At 38.4% G+C, this 25896-nt stretch overlaps 1 pseudogene across 1 annotated transcript; it reads left to right on the top strand.

Annotated features, from left to right (window-relative positions):
* The first annotated feature begins 236 nt into the window (after positions 1–236).
* On the top strand, positions 237–24949 carry LOC102916011 (cytochrome P450 2C39-like; annotated as a pseudogene). The gene is made up of 4 exons (XR_013048450.1): positions 237–338; positions 3632–3793; positions 4330–4487; positions 23904–24949. The product of XR_013048450.1 is annotated as a cytochrome P450 2C39-like (transcript).
* The last annotated feature ends 947 nt before the right edge of the window (positions 24950–25896 follow it).

Genomic DNA, 25896 nt, shown 5'->3' on the forward strand with positions numbered 1-25896 from the left:
ATTGCAGCTGAGAGAAAAAAAATAAAAAATTAAAATAACAAACAGGCTCCCAGACTCCCATCTTAAGCATCCCCAAGGATAGGTAATCTGTGGACCGGCATAAATTATCTGCACAAGTTAACCCAACTGTAGTCACAAGAGTGGCAAGGGCTGGAGGGGTGGGGCATACATACTGGAAGACTCCCTGGGAGTCCAGACAGCGTGCAATACTTCATCAAGAGAGAATGTGTTGCGGTATGCAGCCCAAGGATGCCCCAGGCGTCCTGCACGAGGAATATATCTCAGGCCACATTCAAGGAAAATGGCGAGGGATCGGAAAGGGGAAACTCATCAATCTCGTTTGCCAGTGTGCAGAGTGGTCTGGCAGCCGGGCAGACAAGAAAAGTAGAGCAGGCAGTTGTAGGTCCAATAAACCTCAGTAACAGGGTCCCAGATGCAGAGCCCTGGATGCAGAGCCCTGGGAGAGCCTGTCTCGTCATAGCACCAGTGTTGTTTTAAAAATGATAAGTGGCATTGGTTACCATTCAGAAAGGTCATGAGACATGAGCCACAACAAAGCCCAGTATCAGAGCTTTATGGGGGAGGGGGGAGAGAACCAGGCCTCCTGTCGCAGTCGTCTGACTATGGATGTCTCTTTTATAGTGGAGGGAGCGTGAGAGTGGTGGTAAACTGCTCAAGAATCCAACGACGAATATGCAGACTGCTGATGTTGAGTTGTGGTGGTATTGTGTTCCCCAAAATGTTGTGTACCCTAATAATCTTATCTAGGGTCAGAGAACAGAAAAGCCACTAGATACTTAGGATAGGCAGTGGTAGCACACACCTTTAATCCTAGCATTCCAGAGGCAGAAATCCATCTGTTCAAGGATACAGTCAAGTATGGTGCCTCACGCCTTTAATCCCAGAAAAATAAATAAATAAAAATAAAACCAAGCCTTTAATCCTAGGGAGTGATGGTAGAAAGGAAAGATATATAAGGCAGGAGGACCAGAAACTAGAAGCATTTGGCTGGTTAAGCTTTTAGGTTTTGAGCAGACAGTTCAGCTGAGAGACATTCAGATATGAGGACACAGAGGCTTCCAGTCTGAGCAAACAAGATCAGCCTAGAAGTTGGCCAGGTGAGGTTAGCTGTGGCTTGTTCTGTCTCTCTGATCTTCCAGTGTTCACTCCAATAACTGGCCTCAGGTTTGATTTTATTAATAAGACCTTCTAAGATTGCTGCTACATTGAGTCTTTTTCATTGGCAATAGTGCCAGTGGCATGTTAGAAGAGCAGCAGGTGGCAGATGACTTCAGGAAATTGGCCCACCAGAACCCAAGGCACTGATGGGTGAATCTTGAATAGGCAAGGCCCCAAGGGCTTAGGCTCCAGAATGCTTCCTGCTGCTCCTATATCTTTATATGTTTAATGCTGTCATTTTTTCTGGTATCTGGCATGGTGTTAATGGGTGTGTGTGGTCAATCCCCACTGCCTTTAATGTAGTAAAATTATCTCATGGAAAAATCCCATTTTAGTGGATATTTTTACCTGTGGATTATTATGAAGATGATTTCCTCTTATGCTATACTGTTTAATCGAAGCAATGATTTTATACAATAGTAGTGTTAGTTTAAATAGAATTTTTATAATTAAGGGTTTTTACACATATAATAAGGAATTATGATAGAGGTTAGTTTAGTGGAAAAAATAGTTTAGATAAAGGCTAAATATGGTGTTGCCACCATCCCTAATAAAGTAGGGGCTTCAGAGGATAGGAAATAGGACCAAGAGAGTGTCACACAGATAGGATTTAATGTTTTTCTCTTGAGGAGCTGTATAGATTGTGGTTTAGATTAATGATTAAGAAAAACAATTAGCCGGGCGGTGGTGGCGCACGCCTTTAATCCCAGCACTCGGGAGGCAGAGCCAGGCGGATCTCTGTGAGTTCGAGGCCAGCCTGGGCTACCAAGTGAGCTCCAGGAAAGGCGCAAAGCTACGCAGAGAAACCCTGTCTCGAAAAACCAAAAAAAAAAAAAAAAAAAAAAAAAAAAAAAAAAAAAAACAATTGAATCCAAGAAGCTAAGCTAGCTCAAGTTCTTTTAATCTTAATGTTGGGAGATATTTTTATGGGTTTTAGTGTGCATCACAACTAAAACAAAGTTTCAAAAATGACTTAAGGTTAGTTTAAAATGTTTTTGTCGATGGCTTTCAGGTAGAAAAATTGGGGGGACAATTTAAAGTTCATAAAGACACATTTTTAACAGTTGAACAAGGGATTTGTTGAGGTCAGGGAACAGGGAAAATGGCAGCCTGGCTATTGCTGGCTGAGATACATTTCTTGATGGGATAGGTTGGTGATCAAGGATGATAATTAATTTCTTGTACCCATTTCTGTCCTCAGCTTTGCATTATAAAAAACTGAATGAGTGCATATGCACCCTGAAGATTTAAAGTAGAGCTAACTGTTTTCCATATATAAAAGTTTAGACTTGTGATTCTTTAAGATTTCTTATTAGATTACCTTTTGAGATAAAGAATAAAGTGATTGATCCTTTCTTTGTGACGGCAAAATGAAGTCTGCCAGCAAAAGAACTGGCTGAGAAAAATAACTTGGCTGCTTACACTGTGTTTATATATAACAAGTTGCTTGGGTATGAATTTATGTGGGTTTATGGAACAACTTGAATACCTGTAATACATAAAATGTTTAATCATGTAAGGGATATGGAAAACATGCCATTTTCCACCTGTATTCATTGTAATTATTCATCGAAAAATGGAATGTAACCACATTGTAAATTTTATACTCGTGGAAAGTTTTAGGAGTTGGGATGTAAGCTGTAAGGGAAAAAAAATAAAGAGATGCAGAAGGGAAACAACAGGGTAGAAGAACAGAACAGGAAAAGAATAGAATAGAACAAGCAATAGAAAGAATAATAAAATGAAGAACTAAGCTTTGGCCCTCATAAAAGTCCTTGTGTGTCATTTGTCTGTCCAGTAGTTTGCCTACTCTGCATCTCCTTTTCAGTTTCTCTGACCTGCTGAAGGCTGGGCATTCTTCAGTACCCTAGATGATATCCTGACATGTTGGAAATGTGTGTGTGTGTGTGTGTGTGTGTGTGTGTGTGTGTGTGTGTGTGTGTGCATGTGTGTAAGAGCATGTGCATATTTTCCCCTTTTCACCTGCTCCATAGAATTAAGTTTTGCCCTCTTCATTGAACCCATAGAATTAAGTTTTACTCCTTCAGATAAATAAGTCAGTTGAGTATTTAGTTCAAACTCCATGGGTCCCCCTCAATTCCCGAGTGGCTAAAGGCTGGTCTACAGCCACAATACAATAGGGTCCAAAAAAGGAATTTGAAATTCTTTAATTTTAGTTTCTTTATGAAATAAGGACAAGAGACCTGGCAAATATCTTGATATGATGATTCGTTGTCCTCTATGGGTCAACTGTCTGGGTATTTGCCTGGGACATTGTTGAACATTCATAAGCAATAATCACCACCATGCTATATATTAGAACCATTTGAACCTGAGTTTGCCTGAATAAAAATGTTAAAATACAGTAATAAATCAGCCTCAATGAGATTGATTATATGGAGAATGAGGCAACATTTTTTATTAGCATTTACATTTTTTTTCCTGTTTCCAGTTCTCAAAAGCCTACGGCCCTGTCTTTACTCTGATTTTGGCACACAGCCCACTGTGGCATTGCATGGCTATGAGACAGTGAAAGAAGCACTAATTGATGATGGGGAGGAGTTTTCTGGAAGAGGAAGGGTCCCAGCTGTGGATAAAATTGTTAATGGCCTAGGTAAGTGTGCATGTGCTTATGTGCATTCTGGGCAGTATCCATGGTGAGCCAGAGAATGGAAAGCAAAGGACAAGCTTGTTCCTCAGGCACAGGGTGGGACTATGGCTGCCACTGCTGTGGATATTGCTCTGTATAAATAAAATGCTGATTGGCCAGTAGTCAGGCAGGAAGTATAGGCAGGACAAACAGAGAAGAGAATTGTGGGAAGAGGAAGGCTGAGTCAAGAGACATCAACCCACCATCCAGGGAGCAGCATGATACTGCCACACAGGTAAAGCCACGGAATGCATGGCAACATCTAGATTAACAGAAATGGGCTGAGTTTAAGTGTAAGAGCTGGTTAGTGGTAGGCCAGAGCTAATGGCCAAGCAGTTTTAAATAATATTAGCCTGTGTGTGTTTATTTGGGTCTGAGTGGCTGCAGAAATGTAAGGACACAGGAGCCAGGTGGACACAGAAAAACTTCAACTACATGCCATTCAACTTCCTCTTCTGTCTCTGGGAACTACTCTCTAGTTTCTTTTCCCATTTGTTCAGGAATCACTTTTAGCAATGGGAATATATGGAAAGACATAAGACGTTTTTCCCTCATGACCCTGCAGAATTTGGGCATGGGAAAAAGAGCATGGAGGGCCATGTTCAAGAGGAAGCACAGTACCTTTTGGGGAACTTAGGAAAACCAATGGTAAGTGCAGGTTTATAATCTGGCTTTTACATTTTGGTAGAGTATGACTGAGTAAGTCACATGGTTCCTATTATATTCAAAGCTTTATTTACAACAGAAGTCAGGAACATGTGTCTCACGTTAACTTTACATTGCATTATGGTATCATGCATTTCCCTCAGCACAAGTATAGTTTCTCTATTGCATATAATCTAATCCAACAATAATTGTCACTGATAATGGTGGCAATGTCATTGTGTATTCCTAAAGAGCCTAAATTGTATAATATTGATGTTCATTTTATTCAGTGTCATTGCTCTCCATTGCTTCACTCATGTGTCCAAGGGGCCTTCAAGGATCATGTTCAAATTCCTTCATAACAGTGATTTGGGGTATGGATTTCATTTTTTACCTGAGTATAATAAAATTTTCATCAATTATTGAATCTCTGTATATAATAAGATTTCACAATTTTATCGTTATTTCTTTTTACACATCACTTAGTGTTCTGATTCATATTTTTTATTAAATTATGTTTTGTTCACATGCCCAACATTGTTAATTAATGGGGCATTTATTTTAATCTAAAGTCATAAATTTGGTATCACCTTGTGCATAAAGATTATTGATTTCCTCATCGCAGCAATTTTACTACAGGAATGAAAAGAAAGAAGTATTTTATCCTAGATTGTGTGTTGATGTAACCAACCATCTTATTAAATAAGAAACACAGAAACAAAGTAAAAGAGAAAGCTGAGAGGTCAGAGCTCAGAGCTAAAATCTCACCCTTTCGCCTGCGGTGTCCCAGCTTCCCGAAAGAGAGCTACTTCCTGTCTGTAAGTCAATTTTCCAGTCATTCTGCCTTCTCATTGGTTGTAAACCCAAACACGTGAATGCCTCGTCACTGTCTGAATGTACAGCCCCCTAGGTCTTAAAGGCATATGTCTCCAATGCTGGCTGTATCCCTGAACACACAGAGATCTATGGGATTAAAGGTGTGGGCCACCACTGCCACACTCTGTCTATGGCTCTAATAGCTCTGACCCCTGGACGACTTTATTTATTAACATACAATCAAAATCACATTTCAGTACAATTAGATTACCACCACATTTCCCCTTTTCTATTTTAATAAAAAGAAAAAAAGAAAAAGGTTATAACTAACAAAAGAAAAACTATATACAAAAGTACAATAACTATACACAATACATACAAGTAATAAATACCTAAACAGGTATTTGACAAATCAGAGAAAATAATTCCATTATCTATCCTATTTTGGTAATTCCAAGATGTATCTAATGTACTTTCTGGTGATATTTTATTTGTACTGAAATGTTATTTTAATTTTATGTTAATAAATAAAGTTGCCCTGGGGTCAGAGCTATTAGAGCCATAGTAAGAGCGTGGTGGTTAGAAGAGCTAGGTAGATTTCTGTGTGTTCAGGGATACAGCCAGTATTGGAGACATACGCCTTTAAGACCTGGAGGGCGGTACTTACAGGCAGTGATGAGGCAGTCATGTGGTTGGGTTTACAACCAATGAGAAGGCAGAACAGAAAGATTATTTAAACAGGGACACAGGAAGTACCTCCCTCTCTCGGGGAAGCTAGGAGCACTGCAGGAGGTAAGATTTTATCTCTGAGCTCTGACCTCTCGGCTTTCTCTTTTACCTTGGCTCTGTGTTTCTTATTTTAATAAGACGATTGGTTACATCTACATCTGGCGCCCAACGTGACAAGAATCCATTAAAAACTGCTTGGGGCCGGCTCCCTAGCCCGAGCAACTGGCTCCCTAGCCGGAGCAGCCAGCTCCCTAGCCCCTGCCCAAGGTCTGCTTGGCCTCAGGCCGGACTGTGAGCTGCTTGCTTAAAGCCAGTGCTACAAACAGCTCAGGCCTGCCCTGCTAAACAGGGCCCCTGCCTGTAAAGCCAAGCCTTGACTCGGCTCAAGAGGGAACAAGTGGCTGGCTTTAAGCTTTAGCCGGCTACCCCTTCGCTTTCACTTTCACTTTCACTTTCGCTTTCGCTTTCGCTTTCTCTCTTGCTTTCTCTCTGTCTCTCTGTTTCTGTCTGTCTGTCTGTCTGTCTGTCTGTCTGTCTCTCTCTCTCTCTCTCTCTCTCTCTCTCTCTCTGGATTCACACCTAGGACACTAGGTGGCTTTTTTGAAATTCACTCGGATTTCTACTGTTCTACGCAGATTTGGTAAGTCATAAAGGAAAAAATGGGTTTTCTGTGTACATTGGAAAAAAATTGGGTTTTTGAAATTTTAGGCAGTCTGACAATGGAACAACTATATGAAAAGATTAGTATTATGGGAATTATGCAGTTAATCACCATGCTTATTCTCATTTTACTATTTAAAAAGATAGTCGATTTAAGTGCCAGGATAACAGCTTTAGAAAAACCTGTTAATTTTAACAGTGAAGTTGGTTCAAGTTTGGATCATAAGGTTACAGAAAGAAAGCCTGTTTTCACACAGTCATCCTTAATTTATCCTGTAACCGTACAGCAGATGCCTGATCAAATGGCTACACAAAATATCTGGGCTCCAATTGAACTGATGGATTTTAAAAGGTTTAAGGAGGCAATAGTATCTTATGGCATGCATTCCCCATATGTAAAGCAAATGTTAAACTCTTGGTCAACATATAATAGGATTATACCACAGGACTGGCGGGACCTTGCACAAGCTGTTCTGGAACCCAGCCAGAGAATTCAATTTCTAACGTGGTTTAAGGAGGAAGCTAGAAACGTAGAAACACAATGGAGGGATAAAGGAATACAAGTTTGTCAGGATCAGCTTATTGGAGAAGGCCAATATGCTTCAATACAAACACAATGTTTATATGATGTTCAAACCCTAATTTTATGTCGAATGGCAGCCTTGAATGCATGGGACAGAGTTGATGAACCAGGAAAAAAACCGGAGTCATTCACAAAGGTTATGCAAGGCCCAAAAGAATCTTTCACAGATTTTTTAGAAAGACTGGCTTCAGCAGTAAACAGAATGGTCTCAGGATCAGAAGCTAGTAAGGCAATAATTGAAGCTTTGGCATTTGAGAATGCGAATGCAGCATGCAAAAGAATGATCAGGCCGTTAAGGGCAAGATCTGCACCTTTGGAAGATTGGATTAGAGAAACAATTAATGTTGAGGTTGATGAGCATGATACGTGGGTAGGAGAAGTAATTTCAAAAGGTTTGAGGAGTGTTAGATGTTTTGGGTGTGGACAGCAAGGACATTTTAAAAGGGACTGTAAACAGGTCATTCCTAGAAGCAATGTTTCTTCAAGGAACAATGGCAACAGAAGGCCCCTTCCTTCTGGAGTATGCAGAAGGTGTGGTAAGGGAAAACACTGGACCAATGAATGTAGATCAACAAAGGACAGACAGGGTAATCCTTTGCCTCAGTTTTCGGGAAACTCCCGGAGGGGCCTCATGCAGGCCCCCATAGCAAAACCAGTTCAAACCTTTCCTGCAGCTGTAGAGGAAATCCCTGCTCTGAGCGATTAAATAACCAAATGACTATTGGAATAAATCATGCTGGTCAGGATGATGAAAAAGAGAGAATAGAAAATTCAGGAGAAAACATAAAGAAAATTTTTTGGCAAACTTCTATTAATGAACAGAGACCAAAATTAACGATAAAAATAAATGGTGTTTTGTTGTCTGGTCTGGTAGACACAGGTGCGGACATTACCATAATTGCACCAGAATTTTGGCATCCAGCTTGGCCTCTTCAGGAGGTAAACGTTCAACTGTTAGGAATTGGGACATTATCTGGAGTGAAACAGAGTGCAAGATGGCTGGAATGTATAGGTCCAGAAGGACAGAGAGGAAAATTAAAACCATATGTCGCTAACATAGCTATGAACCTGTGGGGTCGAGACTTGTTGCAACAATGGAATACTCAGATTAAAATCCCTCCAATCTCAGAAACAAATCATAAACTAGCACATGTTTCTGAGAGAAATATTAGAAGGCATTATTTTGAGTGGTCACCAGCCATCCATATTATACAAGAACAGGGCACAATAACTGATGATCTTCCAAAGACACCAACAGCTCTACCTTTAAAATGGTTAACAGACAAGCCTGTATGGGTCCAACAATGGCCTTTAACAACAGAGAAACTCCAGGCTTTAGAAGAGCTGGTAGAAGAACAGTTAAATGCTCAGCATATTGAACAGTCAACCAGCCCTTGGAATTCTCCTGTATTTGTTATTAAAAAGAAATCTGGTAAATGGAGAATGGTAACAGACCTTAGAGCAATTAACAAAGTAATTCAGCCGATGGGCTCTCTACAATCTGGAATTCCTTTGCCTACTCTGTTACCAAAAGGATGGCCTCTCATAGTTATTGATTTAAAAGACTGTTTCTTTTCAATACCCTTACAAGAAAAAGACAGAGAAAGATTTGCTTTCACAGTGCCTACTTATAATAATTCTCAACCGGTTAAAAGATTTCAATGGAGGGTCCTCCCACAGGGAATGTTAAATAGCCCAACTCTGTGCCAATATTTTGTACAACAGCCATTAGAAGTGATACGTAAAAAATTTCCTAAATCTATAATTTATCATTATATGGATGATATTTTACTAGCTGACTCAAATGCAGATACTTTAGAAAGAATGTTTGAAGAAGTAAAGAAAATTTTGCCTTGCTGGGGATTACAAATTGCTCCTGAAAAAATACAAAGAGGAGATTCTATTAATTATTTAGGATATAAAATAGAGCTACAAAAAATTAGACCCCAAAAGGTGCAAATTAGGAGAGATAGACTACAGACTCTTAATGACTTTCAAAGATTATTTGGAGTTATTTCTCATCTACGAACTATTGTTGGGGTAAAAAATGATGAACTGACTAATTTGTTCAAAACCTTAGAAGGTGACAAGGACTTAAATAGTCCAAGAGAATTATCACCTGAAGCTGAGAAAGAACTGGCCTTGGTAGAAAAGAAAGTGCATGAAGGACACGTGGATCGTATTGATCCAAAGCTGGATTGCATTTTGGTTATTTTACCTTCTAGGCATTCCCCTACTGGAATATTAATGCAGAGGGAAGATATTATATTGGAATGGATATTTTTACCAAATAAACCAAATAAAAAATTAAAAACTTATGTGGAAAAAATCTCTGACTTGATTTGGAAAGGAAAATTGAGACTTCGTCAATTAGCAGGAATAGACCCAGCAGAAATTGTCGTACCTTTAACTAAGGAGGACATTGAAAAATTATGGACAGAAAGTGAACCTTGGCAAAGAGCTTGCAGTAATTTTTTGGGAGAAATTAACAGCAAATATCCCAAAAGCAACAGAATTGATTTTATAAAGAGAGCTGATTGGATCTTGCCTCGAATTGTACGGCAAAAACCCATATCTGGAGTTTGTACATTTTATACAGATGCCAACAAAGAAGGAAAGGCAGGTTACAAATCAGAAAACTTATGTAAAGTGGTTCAAAGTCCGTATAATTCAGTTCAAAAATCAGAATTGTATGCTATTCTGTTGGTATTAATGAATTTTTCAGAACCTCTCAACATAGTAACTGACTCTCAGTATGCTGAAAGAGTGGTGTTACATATTGAGACTGCATAATTTATCCCTGATGCTTCAGAATTAACTTCACTATTTATTCAATTACAAGATACAATCAGGAAAAGGAATCATCCTTTATATATAACTCACATTCGATCCCATACTGGTCTGCCAGGCCCTCTAGCACAAGGCAATGATGAGATTGATAAATTATTGATAGGAAATGTGCTGGAGGCCTCAGAATTTCATAAAAAACATCACGTCAATAGTAAAGGTTTAAAAAAGGATTTTTCCATAACCTGGCAACAAGCCAAAGAAATAGTAAAGAAATGTCCTACTTGTTCCTTCTACAATCAGACGCCATTACCAGCAGGATGTAACCCAAAGGGTACTCAGAGAAATGAAATCTGGCAGATGAACGTGTTTCACTTTGAATAATTTGGAAAATTGAAATATGTACACCACACTATCGATACTTATTCAGGATTTCAATGGGCAACTGCTTTGAGTTCTGAAAAAGCTGATTCTATAATCACTCATTTGCTAGAAGTTATGGCCATCATGGGTATACCTGCACAAATCAAAACTGACAATGCTCCATCATACGTCTCTGTTAAAATGAAACAGTTTTTTGCTTATTACAATATAAAGCATATTACAGGCATACCACATAATCCTGCAGGTCAAGCAGTTATAGAGAGATCAAACAACTCTAAAGGATATGCTAAATAAACAGAAATGGGTAAAAAAAACTCCCAGAAATAGACTGCATAATGCTCTTCTAACTTTGAATTTTCTGAATGCCAACGAGAAAGGAACAACAGCTGCAGAGAGACATTGGATAATAGAAAAAACTACAGAATTAAATCAGCCTATATACTTTAAGGATGTGCTGACCTCAGAATGGAAACCAGGGTATGTATTACATTGGGGACAAGGTTTTGCTTTTGTTTCTACAGGAGAAGATAAGTTGTGGGTACCATCAAAATTGATAAAGGTTCGATTTGAACAAGAGAGACCTCTTAATTAGAGGAGGTGATAGTTCATCAACCAGCATGAACATCCAATTTAAACTAACTTGTATCAATAACACATGCCTTTTCATTTAATCAGATAATAACTTGCCAAAAGGAAACATCCCCAAAATTAGTCTTGGGGAAAGGTTTTTGTTTTTGTCTTTTAGGAGAATGAAGGTTAAGGAATTTGAAGAACACTGGACAAATGAGACAACTGAAGAAAAGGGACAAATCATCTATCCCAAGAAACAGAATGAAACGATGTATGGGTATATATTATCTAAAAAATTTTATGTCTTCCTAAATGTTTGTTTCTGCTTTTCTCTAAAGATTTAACACTATTGGTTTTCTAATAGTCCCAGTTCAATTAAAATTTAAAGCTGACTTTGGAGTTGGAGAATGGCTCTCTCCTTCTTTAAACTCAAGCATGTTGTTAAAAGGAAAATGCAAACTCCCTGTATCATGCCAGAATAAAAGAGCCATCTTCTGCTATGGTACAGGACAAAAGCAAAATTAATAAGGGACCATTTTATTACTAATCTCAACTCTTTGATTCTATTCTGATTCTTTAAACTCTTCTTCAAGTATGAATTTTATATCAAAATTTACAAGATTAATATATGTATATAGATATTTATACATTTTAAACTTTGTTAAGACATGAATGGTCACATAGAGTACTAACTAATTCTAGAAAAAAGGCTAGCTGCATATATATGCTTTTGTGTTCGAGTCTCTTATCAGTTTTCTGCAGGAAATCACGGCCAGGCCTAACATCAACTGAAGTCTCCAGAAAGAAGATGGGGCCCCACAACAACAACAATTCCACGTGGACAATAATAATATCATTAAGCTGACAAACATCATCCACAGATCAGCTTTGAACTACAAGGTGCTCAGAGCAATTTTGAGATGACTAGCTGAGATGATCCAGTCTCAAAGGCTACTTGAATAAGGACTTGAGATAAACCCTGAACTTTGGCATTATACACAGGCTGGATAATGAAGGATATAGCTACCTTTCCTAGAATTTGACAATTAACCTAAAGTTTTTCTTTCAGGATAAAGAAAACTTCGCCATGCCCAGCAGGAAGCAATTTTAAGAATACGACACCCACATTCCCAAAGAGGTGGTGTGGGGCGGGTGGTTTTTTGGTCTTTTTAATGGGTTTTGGGTCTGGGATAATTTTCAGTGTTTAGGGGGATTGGTTACAAGTTATTGTCAGGGGTTAGGGAAAAGGCTAAGCAAAGGAGATGAGATTTAAGGTTCTTGTTTAAAAAAGAAAAGAAAAGAAAAAGAAAGAAATGAAAAAGACAATTACTAGTTTTAAATACTTTACATTGGATTGGATTGTTTTATATTGTATACAAATTTGAAATTGATATTGTTAGAAAATGCTATATGTATATTTCTAATTGTATTCATACCATTCATTTAACAATGTAATGCATATTTCTGATCCTTGAATGTTATTATTACCAACTACTAGGATATAAAGAAATGAAAGTTAGTAGTTAGACATTACAATAGAACTTGTAGTCATATTAGATATGTTTTAAAAATTGAGCAGAGATGTTTTAGACAGGTCATCGTCAAACCCTTCAGAGATCTACAGAATATGGCATTTAAAATGTTTTAATAACTTAGAAAATTTTTCTTTTTAGAGACATGTCGGCTCCTGGCAGTACCAATCTACTTCAGAGAAAATATGGGCATTGAAGAAACTGCATATGGAATCAACTTTCATTGTGGCAAAAGTTAACCACTGGACAACAAAGTATCCTCGTATCAACAGGACAAAATGGACAGACAGAACATGAAACAAAGGACTACTGATTCTTGCCAAAACAAGTGTGGCTATGGCTTTATCAAAAGGCATCTTCTGAGGCCAGGACAATATGGCCCCATCCCTGAAGTGGCCTTCACAATCCGGAAAAGGTACAGTGCCCTTTTCTTTGAAGGCAGCTTAACAGGCAGAGGGCCAATGGCTTCTGTTGTGCAATGGAACAGCAGCTGAAAGCTCATGCCTCTCAAAAGTAGACTGGCATTTAATAGAGGGATGTGGAGAAGAAGGGGATGCTGAGATGAAGCCGTATATACACAGCCAAGAAGAATGAACAGCTGAATTTAAAAACTGTCAACAATTTCCAGAATTTAAAATCCTGAATCAATACAGGACACTAGTGGAATTCAGGTGTTTCTGGTACATGGACTGCTCTCACCCAATGTGAGGTTGAACTGTTGACCTTGTGTACATCCTACTTCACAAATGAGTCTGTCAGATACACTAAGCCTATAGGCTGAAGATGATGCCCCAACACTGTGGAGAAACCTCAGGTGACTGTCCAGGCAGCGGGCTGTTTCTGTCAACTCACAATTTTTTTGGAAGTTGCTTGCATGCACTTCCTGTTTTTATTTTTGTTAGCTAATATTATTCCCTTCTTGGGTCTCTGAGGGAGTTGAAGATTAGTTAGTTATAGTTGAAGATTAGTTAGTTATGGTTGAAGATTAGTTAATTATAGTTGAACATTAATTAGGATAGAAAGTTGTAGATGTAACCAATCGTCTTATTAAAATAAGAAACACAGAGCCAAGGTAAAAGAGAAAGCCGAGAGGTCAGAGCTCAGAGATAAAATCTTACCTCCTGCAGTGCTCCTAGCTTCCCCGAGAGAGGGAGGTACTTCCTGTGTCCCTGTTTAAATAATCTTTCTGTTCTGCCTTCTCATTGGTTGTAAACCCAACCACATGACTGCCTCATCACTGCCTGTAAGTACCGCCCTCCAGGTCTTAAAGGCGTATGTCTCCAATGCTGGCTGTATCCCTGAACACACAGAAATCTACCTAGCTCTTCTAACCACCACGCTCTTACTATGGCTCTAATAGCTCTGACCCCAGGGCAACTTTATTTATTAACATAAAATTAAAATAACATTTCAGTACAAATAAAATATTACCACTTTTCCCCTTTTCTATTTTAATAAAAAGAAAAAAGGCAAAAGGTTATAACTAACAAAAGAAAAACTATATACAAAAGTACAATAACTATATACAATATATACAAGTAACAAATACCTAAACGATGTCTAGTCCATTTGTATTTGACAAATCAGAGAAAATAATTCCCTTATCTATCCTATTTTAGTAAGTCCAAAATGTATCTAATTCACTTTCTATCCTAATTAATCTTCAACTATAACTAACTAATCTTCAACTCCCTCAGAGACCCAAGAAGGAAATAATATTAGCTAACAAAAATAAAAACAGTAAGTGCACAAAAGCAACTTCCAAAAATTTTGTGAGTTGACAGAAACAGCCAGCTGCCTGGACAGTCACCTGAGGTTTCTCCACAGTGTTGGGGCATCATCTTCAGCCTATAGGCTTATGGTATCTGACAGACTCATTTGTGAAGTAGGTTGTACACAAGGTCAACAGTTCAACCTCCATTTGGGTGAGAGCAGTCTATATACCAGAAACACCTGAATTCCACTAGTGTCATGTCATGATTCAGGATTTTAAATTCTGGAAATTGTTGATGGTTTTTGAATTCAGCTGTCCATTCTTCTTGGCTGTGTATATATGGCTTCATCTAAGCATGCCCTTCTCCACATCCCTCTATTAAATGCCAGTCTACTATTGAGAGGCGTGAGCTTTCAGTTGCTGTTCCATTGCACAACAGAAGCCATCGGCCCACTGCCTGTTCAGCTGCCTTCAAAGAAAAGGGCACTGTACCTTTTCCAGATTGTGAAGGCCACTTCAGGGATGGTGCCATATTGTCCTGGCCTCAGAAGATGCCTGCTGATAAAGCCATAACCACACTTATTTTGGCAGGAATCGGTAGTCCTTTGTTTCATGTTCTGTCTGTCCATTTTGTCCTGTTGATTTGAGGATACTTTGTTGTCCAGTGGCTAACTTTTGCCACAATGAAAATTAACTCCATATGCAGTTTCTTCAATGCCCATATTTTCTCTGAAGTAGATTGGTACTGCCAGGAGCCGACATGTCTCAAAAAAGAAAAATTTCTAAGTTATTAAAGCATTTTAAATGCCATATTCGGTAGATTTCTGAAGGGTTTGAAGATGACCTGTCTAAAATATATCTGCTCAATTTTTAAAACATATCTAATATGACTACAATTTCTATTGTAATGTCTAATTACTAACTTTCATTTCTTTATATCCTAATAGTTGGTAATAATGTAAAGTATTTAAAACTAGTAATTGTCTTTTTCTTTTCTTTTCTTTCTTTCTTTTTTTCTTTTTCTTTTTTTTTTAAAAAAACAAGAACCTTAAATCTAATCTCCTTTGCTTAGCCTTTTTCCTAACCCTTGACAACTTGTAACCAACCCCCCTAAACAATGAAAATTATCCCAGACCCAAAACCCATTAAAAGAACCAAAAAACCACCCACCCCACACCACTTCTTTGGCAATGTGGGTGTCATATTCTTAAAATTGCTTCCTGCTGGGTATGGGCGAAGTTATCTTTATCCTGAAAGAAAAGTTTAGGTTAATTGTCAAATTCTAGGAAAGGTAACTATATCCTTCATTATTATCCAGTCTGTGTATAAAGCCAAAGTTCAGGGTTTATCTCAAGTCCTTATTCAAGTAGTCTTTGAGACTGGATCATCTCAGCTAGTCATCTCAAAATTGCTCTGAGCACCTTGTAGTTCAAAGCTGATCTGTAGATGATGTTTGTCAGTTCAGTGATATTATTATTGTCCACGTGGAATTGTTGTTGTTGTTGTGGTTGTGGGGCCCCATCTTCTTTCCGGAGACTTCAGTTGATGTTAGGCCTGGCCGTGATTTCCTGCAGAAAACTGATAAGAGACTCGAACACAAAGACATATATATGCAGCTAATTGAAGCCTTTTTTCTAGAATTAGATAGTACTCTATATGACCATTCATATCTTAACAAAGTTTAAAATGTATATATATTAATCTTGTAAATTTTGATATAAAATTTATACTTTAAGAAAAGTTTAAAGAATCAGAATAGAATCAAAGAGTTGAGATTAGTAATAGAATAGTCCCTTAATTAATTTGGCTTTTGTCCTGTCCCATAGCAGAAAATGGCTCTTTCTGGCATGATACAGGGAGTTTGCATTTTCCTTTTAACAACATGCTTGAGTTTGAAGAAGGAGAGAGCCATTCTCCAACTCCAAAGTCAGCTTTAAATTTTAATTGAACTGGGACTATTAGAAAACCAATAGTGTTAAATCTTTAGAGAAAAGCAGAAACAAACATTTAAGAAGACATAAAATTTTTTAGATAATATATACCCATATGCCATATACTCCCATATACTCTGTTTCCTGGGATAGATGATTTGTCCCTTTTCTTCAGTTGTCTCATTTGTCTTGTGTCCTTCAGATTCCTTAACCTTCATTCTCCTAAAAGACAAAAACAAAAACCTCCCCCCAAGACTAATTTTGGGGATGTTCCTTTTTGGCAAGTTATTATCTGATTAAATGAAAAGACATGTGTTATAGGTACAAGTTAGTTTAAATTGGATGTTCATGCTGGTTGATGAACTATCACCTCCTCTAATTAAGAGGTTCTTCTTGTTCAAATCGAACCTTTATCAATTTTGATGGTATCCACAGCTTATCTTCTCCTGTAGAAACAAAAGCAAAACCTCGTCCCCAACGTAATACATACCCTGGCTTCCATTCTGAGGTCAGCACATCCTTAAAGTATATAGGCTGATTTAATTCTGTAGTTTTTTCTATTATCCAATGTCTCTCTGCAGCTGTTGTTCCTTTCTCATTGGCATTCAGAAAATTCAAAGTTAATAGAGCATTATGCAGTCTATTTCTGGGGGTTTTTGTTACTCCTTTCTGTTTATTTAGCATATCCTTTAGAGTTCTGTTTGATCTTTCTATAACTGCTTGACCTGTAGGATTATGTGGTATACCTGTAATATGCTTTATATTGTAATAAGCAAAAAACTGTTTCATTTTAACAGAGACATATGATGGAGCATTGTCAGTTTTAATTTGTGCAGGTATACCCATGATGGCCATAACTTCTAGCAAATGAGTGATTACAGAATCAGCTTTTTCAGAACTCAAAGCAGTTGCCCATTGAAATCCTGAATAAGTATCGATAGTGTGGTGTACATATTTCAATTTTCCAAATTCTGCAAAGTGAAACACATCCATCTGCCAAATTTCATTCCTCTGAGTACCCTTTGGGTTACATCCTGCTGGTAATGGCGTTTGATTATAGAAAGAACAAGTAGGACATTTCTTTACTATTTCTTTGGCTTGTTGCCAGGTTATGGAAAAATCCTTTTTTAAACCTTTACTATTGACGTGATGTTTTTTATGAAATTCTGAGGCCTCCAGCACATTTCCTATCAATAATTTATCAATCTCATCATTGCCTTGTGCTAGAGGGCCTGGCAGACCAGTATGAGATCGGATGTGAGTTATATATAAAGGATGACTCCTTTTCCTGATTGTATCTTGTAATTGAATAAATAGTGAAGTTAATTCTGAAGCATCAGGGATAAATTCTGCAGTCTCAATATGTAACACCACTCTTTCAGCATACTGAGAGTCAGTTACTATGTTGAGAGGTTCTGAAAAATCCATTAATACCAACAGAATAGCATACAATTCTGATTTTTGCACTGAATTATAAGGACTTTGTACCACTTTACTTAAATTTTCTGATTTGTAACCTGCCTTTCCTTGTTTGTTGGCATCTGTATAAAATGTACGAACTCCAGATATGGGTTTTTGCCGTACAATTCGAGGCAAGATCCAATCAGCTCTCTTTATAAAATCAATTCTGTTGCTTTTGGGATATTTGCTGTTAATTTCTCCCAAAAAATTACTGCAAGCTTTTTGCCAAGGTTCACTTTCTGTGCATAATTTTTCAATGTCCTCCTTAGTTAATGGTATGACAATTTCTCCTGGGTCTATGCCTGCTAATTGACGAAGTCTCAATTTTCCTTTGCAAATCAAGTCAGAGATTTTTTCCACATAAGTTTTTAATTTTTTATTTGGTTTATTTGGTAAAAATATCCATTCCAATATAATATCTTCCCTCTGCATTAATATTCCAGTAGGAGAACGCCTAGAAGGAAAATAACCAAAATGCAATCCAGCTTTGGATCAATACGATCCACGTGTCCTTCATGCACTTTCTTTTCTACCAAGGCCAGTTCTTTCTCAGCTTCAGGTGATAATTCTCTTGGACTATTTAAGTCCTTGTCACCTTCTAAGGTTTTGAACAAATTAGTCAGTTCATCATTTTTTACCCCAACAATAGTTCGTAGATGAGAAATATCTCCAAATAATCTTTGAAAGTCATTAAGAGTCTGTAGTCTATCTCTCCGAATTTGCACCTTTTGGGGTCTAATTTTTTGTAGCTCTATTTTATATCCTAAATAATTAATAGAATCTCCTCTTTGTATTTTTTCAGGAGCAATTTGTAATCCCCAGCAAGGCAAAATTTTCTTTACTTCTTCAAACATTCTTTCTAAAGTATCTGCATTTGAGTCAGCTAGTAAAATATCATCCATATAATGATAAATTATAGATTTAGGAAATTTTTTACGTATCACTTCCAATGGCTGTTGTACAAAATATTGGCACAGAGTTGGGCTATTCAACATTCCCTGAGGGAGGACCCTCCATTGAAATCTTTTTACCGGTTGAGAATTATTATAAGTAGGCACTGTAAAAGCAAATCTTTCTCTGTCTTTTTCTTGTAAGGGTATTGAAAAGAAACAGTCTTTTAAATCAATAACTATGAGAGGCCATCCTTTGGGTAATAGAGTAGGCAAAGGCATCCCAGATTGTAGAGAGCCCATTGACTGAATTACTTTGTTAATTGCTCTAAGGTCTGTTACCATTCTCCATTTACCAGATTTCTTTTTAATAACAAATACAGGAGAATTCCAAGGGCTGGTTGATTCTTCAATATGCTGAGCATTTAACTGTTCTTCTACCAGCTCTTCTAAAGCCTGGAGTTTCTCTGTTGTTAAAGGCCATTGTTGGACCCATACAGGCTTGTCTGTTAACCATTTTAAAGGTAGAGCTGTTGGTGTCTTTGGAAGATCATCAGTTATTGTGCCCTGTTCTTGTATAATATGGATGGCTGGTGACCACTCATTAGAACAATATCTTCTAATATTTCTCTCAGTAACATGTGCTAGTTTATGATTTGTTTCTGAGATTGGAGGGATGTTAATCTGAGTATTCCATTGTTGCAACAAGTCTCGACCCCACAGGTTCATAGTTATGTTAGCCACATATGGTTTTAATTTTCCTCTCTGTCCTTCTGGACCTATACATTCCAGCCATCTTGCACTCTGTTTCACCTGAGATAATGTCCCAATTCCTAACAGTTGAACGTTTACCTCCTGAAGAGGCCAAGTTGGATGCCAAAATTCTGGTGCAATTATGGTAACGTCCGCACCTGTGTCTACCAGACCAGACAACAAAACACCATTTATTTTTATCGTTAATTTTGGTCTTTGTTCATTAATAGAAGTTTGCCAAAAAATTTTCTTTATGTTTTCTCCTGAATTTTCTATTCTCTTTGTTTCATCAACCTGACCAGCATGATTTATTCCAATAGGCATTTGGTTATTTAATCGCTCTCCAGATCAGGCATTTCCTCTATGGCTGCAGGAAAGGTTTGAACTGGATTTGCACTGGGGGCCTGCGCGAGGCCCCTCTGGGAGTTTCCTGAAGACTGAGGCAAAGGATTACCCTGTCTGTCCTTTGTTGATCTACATTCGTTAGTCCAGTGTTTTCCCTTACCACACCTTCTGCATACTCCAGAAGGAAGGGGCATTCTGTTGCCATTGTTCCTTGAAGAAACATTGTTTCTGGGAATGACCTGTCTACAGTCCCTTTTCAAATGTCCTTGCTTTCCACAACCAAAACATCTAACACTCCTCAAACCTTTTGAAATTACTTCTCCTACCCATGTATCATCATGCTCATCAGCTTCAACATTAATTGTTTCTCTAATCCAATCTTCCATAGGTGCAGATCTTGCCCTTAATGGCCTGATTATTCTTTTGCATGCTGCATTCGCATTCTCAAAGGCCAAAGATTCAATTATTGCCTTACCAGCTTCTGAATCCGAGACCATTCTCTTTACTGCTGAAGCCAGTCTTTGTAAAAAATCTATAAAAGACTCTTTTTAGGCCTTGCATCACCTTTGTAAATGACTCAGATTTTTTCCTGGTTCCTCAACTCTGTCCCATGCATTCAAGGCTGCCGTTCGACATAAAATTAGGGTTTGGACATCATATAAACATTGTGTTTGTACTGAAGCATATTGGCCTTCTCCAATAAGCTGATCCTGGCAAACTTGTATTCCTTTATCCCTCCATTGTTTTTCTATGTTTTTAGCCTCCTCCTTAAACCAAGTCAGAAATTGAAGTCTCTGGCTGGGTTCCAGAACACCTTGTGCAAGGTCCCGCCAGTCCTGTGGTACTATCCTATTATATGTTGACCAAGAGTTTAACATTTGCTTTACATATGGGGAATGCATGCCATAAGATACTATTGCCTCCTTAAACCTTTTTAAATCCAACATTTCAATTGGAGCCCAAATATTTTGTGTAGCCATTTGATCAGGCATCTGCTGTACGGTTACAGGATAAATTAAGGGTGACTGTGTGAAAACAGGCTTTCTTTCTGCAACCTCATGATCCCGACTTGAAACAACTTCACTGTTAATTTCTTCTGTCTGAATTTTTACAGGTTTAACAAGTTCTTCTAAAGCTGTTATCCTGGCACTTAAATTGACTATCTTTTTAAATATTAAAATGTGGATTAGCATAGTGATAAGGTGCATAATTCCACCAATACTAATATTATATAGTTGTTCCATTGTCAGACTGCCTAAAATTTCGAACAAAAACCAATTTTCTTCCAATGTACACATAAAACCCATTTGTTTTTTAATGTGGAAAAAATTCTCTTTTAGATAGTTTCCTTTAAAATATCTGATATGTTATGACTTACCAAATCTGCGTAGAACAGTAGAAATCCGAGGGTATTTTCAAAGCAGCCACCTAGTGTCCTAGGTGTAAATCCAGAGAGAGAGAGAGATAGAGAGAGAGAGAGAGAGGAAAGAGAGAAAGCACAAGAAAGCGTAGCCGGCTAAAGCTTAAATCCAGCCACGTGTTCCCTCTTGTGCCGAGTCAAGGCTTGGGTCTGGCTTCCTTAAGCTCCGACCACGTGCGTTGATTTACAGGCAGGGCCCTATTTGGCAGGGCAGGTCTAAGTTGTTTGTAGCACCGGCTTTAAGCTAGCAGGCTTTAAGCAAGCAGCTCAGTTAGTCCGGCCTGAGGCCAAGGACTAGGGGGCCGCCGCTCGAACTAGGAAGCCGGCGCTCAGACTAGGACGCCGGCCGCCCGGTCTGCCGCCCTTGCGGGAAAGCGAAACTGCCACCAAGCCAAGCGGTTTTTAATGGATTCTTGTCACATTGGGCGCCAGATGTTGATATAACCAACCGTCTTATTAAATAAGAAACACAGAAACAATGTAAAAGAGAAAGCCGAGAGGTCAGAGCTCAGAGCTAAAATCTCACCCTTCTGCCTGCGGTGTCCTAGCTTCCCGAAAGAGAGCTACTTCCTGTCTGTAAGTCGATTTTCCAGTCATTCTGCCTTCTCATTGGTTGTAAACCCAAACACGTGACTGCCTCGTCACTGTCTGAATGTACAGCCCCCTAGGTCTTAAAGGCATATGTCTCCAATGCTGGCTGTATCCCTGAACACATAGAGATCTATGGGATTAAAGGCATGTGCCACCACTGCCACACTCTGTCTATGGCTCTAATAGCTCTGACCCCCGGGCAACTTTATTTATTAACATACAATCAAAATCACATTTCAGTACAATTAGATTACCACCACAATTGTGTGTGTGTGTGTGTGTGCGCGCGCGCGCGCGCACGCGTGCATGCTCATGTGTGCATGTCCACAAGCATGCATCATGGAACAGGGGCAGGGTTCACCTCATTACTGAGAAAAGCCAGGGCAGCAACTCAAGGCAGGAACTTGAAGGCAGGAAATGAAGCAGAAACCATGAAGGAGTGCTGCTCAGTGACTGCTCCACCTGCTTTTCTTAGCTTCTTTAGTGCACCTCTAAAGTGCAGGACCACTAGGCCAGAGGCATCATTGCTCACAGTGGGTTGAGCCCTCATACATGATAGATAATGAAGAAAGCATGTAGAGATAGAGACGTGCCAGAGATTGTTTTGAAGTAAGAAATTACTCTCCTGTATGTCTCTCTCTTGAACAAACTCTAGGTTATATCAACTTGACCACAAATAACCAGCACAGAAGCTGATTACTCATTTTCCTTACTTGTGAAATCAATCACATGATCAACATTTTATAAAATATTTAAAGAGTTTGCAATATGAAACACATGAACTATGAACCAATAGCTGAGGAGCCCCCAACTGGATCAGGCTTTCTGGATAAATGAGACAGTTCATTAGCTTGAACTGTTTGGGAGGCACCCAGGCAGTGGGACTGGGACCTGTCCTTAGTGCATGAGCTGACTGTTTGGAGCCTAGGGCCTATGCAGGGACACTTTGCTCAGCCTGGGAGGAGGGGACTGGACCTGCCTCTACTGAGTCTACCAGGCTGAGCTGAATCCTCAGGGGAGTCCTTGCCCTGGAGGATATGGGAATAAGGGGCAGGCTGGGGGAGAGGGGGCGAGAGGAGGGAGGACAGGGGAATCCGTGGCTGATATGTAAAATTAAATTAAATTATAAAAAAAAGTCTTAAAAATGTCTATATTAAAATATCCACAAATGTCAGTTTTATTCAAATATATTTAATGTAAAATTAGCCACAATGAATATTAATTTATTTTAAAGTAATTGTCATTGTTATATAATCATTGGATTCTTCCATGAGTTCATAAAGACAATTTGGTAACAGTTTGTTATGTTTTTTGTAGTGCTCACCGTCATGTTCTTTCTTGCCCATTACCACCCAGTGTTCCAAAATTACTAACCAGAAATGCATTTATATTTTCACAGGAAATATTTTTTTTTAATTTTCAAAAAAGTTTTGGTTTTGTCACAGGGTCTTTCTACTACGTAGCTCTGTCTTTTCTGGAGCTCACTCTGTAGACCAAGTTGACATCAGACTCAGCAACTGTCTCTGGAGTCCTGGGGTTAAAGTTGTGCAGCACTATGATCAGCAGGAAAAATTTATTTCTTAAGGAGCAAAATCCATTGTTTTAAATATGGACATGGGAAAAAGTCTCCATTTGTTTCCTCATGCTGTTTGCCTCACCTTGGATTGACAATAAAAAAATAAATAAAGGCTCTCATATTATTTAGTTATGTCTGCAGATCTTGTCACAGTTACAGTTGTTGATATAGTTTTTCTTCCCATATAAGACTGATTTATTCTGTGATTAAAATTTGTTCATTATTATTATTGAACCTAATAAAATATTGCCCTTTATTTACACTTTACTGGTACAATACATAATGTTTACAACATTCATTCCTGACCCAAATTCCAAGTTTCAACTCTTCTATTTTCTTTTCAGTTCGATATGGTCTATAGACTTGGCAGACAAAAGTGATTCAGCGCTGACAACTAGAATGTTAGGTATATACAAGTCTTTCCATGAAAATAACATGCAACTGAGGTTAATGCATACAATTCAATAAAATAGATGTGATGTGCCATTACTTAACCAGTGAGAATGAAAGCCAAGTTGGAATTAAGTTCAAGGTGATTGCTGATCCTTCACCAGGTGAATATTGCCTGTTAAGAATGTTCATGCCTAATAAATTCTTAAAACATATAAAGTAATTTGTCTATTAATGGAACAAAGTGTCTTCTTGGTATGCCTCAATGGCATTTTACAATTGTTTCCAACTCTCCAGACTTACCCTGTGATCCCACCTTCATCTTGGCCTGTGCTCCCTGCAATGTGATCAGCTCAATTATTTTCCAGATTCGTTTTGATTATAAAGGCCAGGATTTTCTTGACTTGATGGAAAAATTACAAGAGAACAACAAGATTTTGAGCTCCCCCTGGATACAGGTGAAGCCAAGAGCCTTTCCTCCAGAAAACACATGTATGATATTCTTTCTCACAGGTCAAATTCAATGTGGATCAAGTAGTGAGGTAATCAATACCACAGTTCTTACTAATGTACTATGGAGAAAACATGAGAACAGAACATCTATCCCCTTTGCTGTATAAAGAGCAAGACAGAAGGGACAATGTCATGAAGGCACAAGCTTGATACCTCCCTATTCAGTGATTTCACCATTGACTTCTACAGAGCTCTTTTTATAAAGTACTGTATTCACTTCTACAAGGGTGGCCATTCACTTATAAGACATTCTTCTACTATGCACTTTTACTGGCCTCTTTTCAGCAATTCCACTGACCCTCATCATATTATTGGGCAGGAATCTTTTAGTTAAGAAAGAATATTCTCTAAAATGAGAAAGAATATTTTGGGGAATGAAAGCTACCAGGAAACATTGAGTAGTTAGTGGTTTGATGCATTTGCTGGGATCTTGGTTAACAGTGTGGCATGAATTCTTAGATCATAGAGGATTCTTAAGGGCTGTGCAATAAATGTCAAGGCATTTTTGAGCCCCACCCATTTCTACATGCTGTTTCTGTGTAAAAAGAACTGCTTTATGGAAAAAAATCTTCAGGTCCTAGATCTCTTTTGTAAATCAGGTCAAACAACCATCTTAACTTCAACTGTCACTTTAAAAATGTGAGTATGAGTAATTTGCATCACATGGTATTTTAAACTTGTAGAACAGTGTTTGAGACATCAAACTAAGATGAACATTATTTATACTAAAAGATTCATAAATTTGGAAATTTTTCTATGATCTTTGATTATTTAGGCAGAAATTTCTCCTTCAAATCTCCCTATTAGCATAAAATTTCTATATATGTAAAATCAACAGCCCTTGCTTCCACCACTAGGAGTCCCACAAGTAGATCAAGCCTGATTACAGGAGATGGGCAGTTCAGGCTACCTATCCACTATTGCTAGGAGTCTTAGCTGGGGTCATCCCTGTAGATTAGTGGGAGTTTCCCTTGTACCAGGTTTCTACAAATGGCCCCCTAGACGTCTCTTTCCATACTCTCCCCTTCCATCCACCCTTCAACCAAATCCCTTATGTTCTCATCCCCACTGCCTCCCAGTCTACCCAGGAGACCTCTTCTATTTTCTCTTCCTAGGGAAATTCATGCATCCCCCGCCCCCGCTTTGGGCCCTCCTTGTTACCTAGACTTTCTGGTGCTATGGATTGTAGCACAATTTTTCTTTACTTTCCAGTCAATATCTACTTATAAGTGAGCACAAACCAGGTTTGTCTTTCTCGATCTGGGTTACATCACTCAGGATAATTTTTCTTCTTCCATCCATTGACTTCAAATTTCCTAATGTCATTATTTTTAACAGCTTTTTATACTCCATTGTGTAAAAATATGGCATTTTGTTTATTTACTCTTCGATTTGGGGGTATCTGGGTTGTTTCTATGTTATACTTTTATAAATAAGGCTGCGATGAACCTAGTTGAGCAAGTGTCCTTGTGCAATGATTGAGTGTCCTTTGGGTATATGCCCAGGAGTAGTATGGCTGGATCTTGAGGTAGATTGATTCCCAATTTTCTGATAAACCTCCATATTGATTTCCAAAGTGGCTTTGCAAGTATGCACTCTCACCAGCACTGGAAGAGTATTCGCTGTGTTCCACATCCTCTCCAGCATAGGCTGTCATAAGTGTTTCTGATCTTAGCCATTCTGACTGGTGTAAGATGGAATCTCATAGTCATTTTGATTTACATTTCCCTGATGGCCAAGGATGTTGAACAATTCTTTAAGTGTCTCTCAACTATTT

The sequence above is a fragment of the Peromyscus maniculatus genome, chromosome 1 (assembly GCF_049852395.1).
Source record: "Peromyscus maniculatus bairdii isolate BWxNUB_F1_BW_parent chromosome 1, HU_Pman_BW_mat_3.1, whole genome shotgun sequence".
In the NCBI taxonomy this organism is placed as follows: Eukaryota; Metazoa; Chordata; class Mammalia; order Rodentia; family Cricetidae; genus Peromyscus; species Peromyscus maniculatus.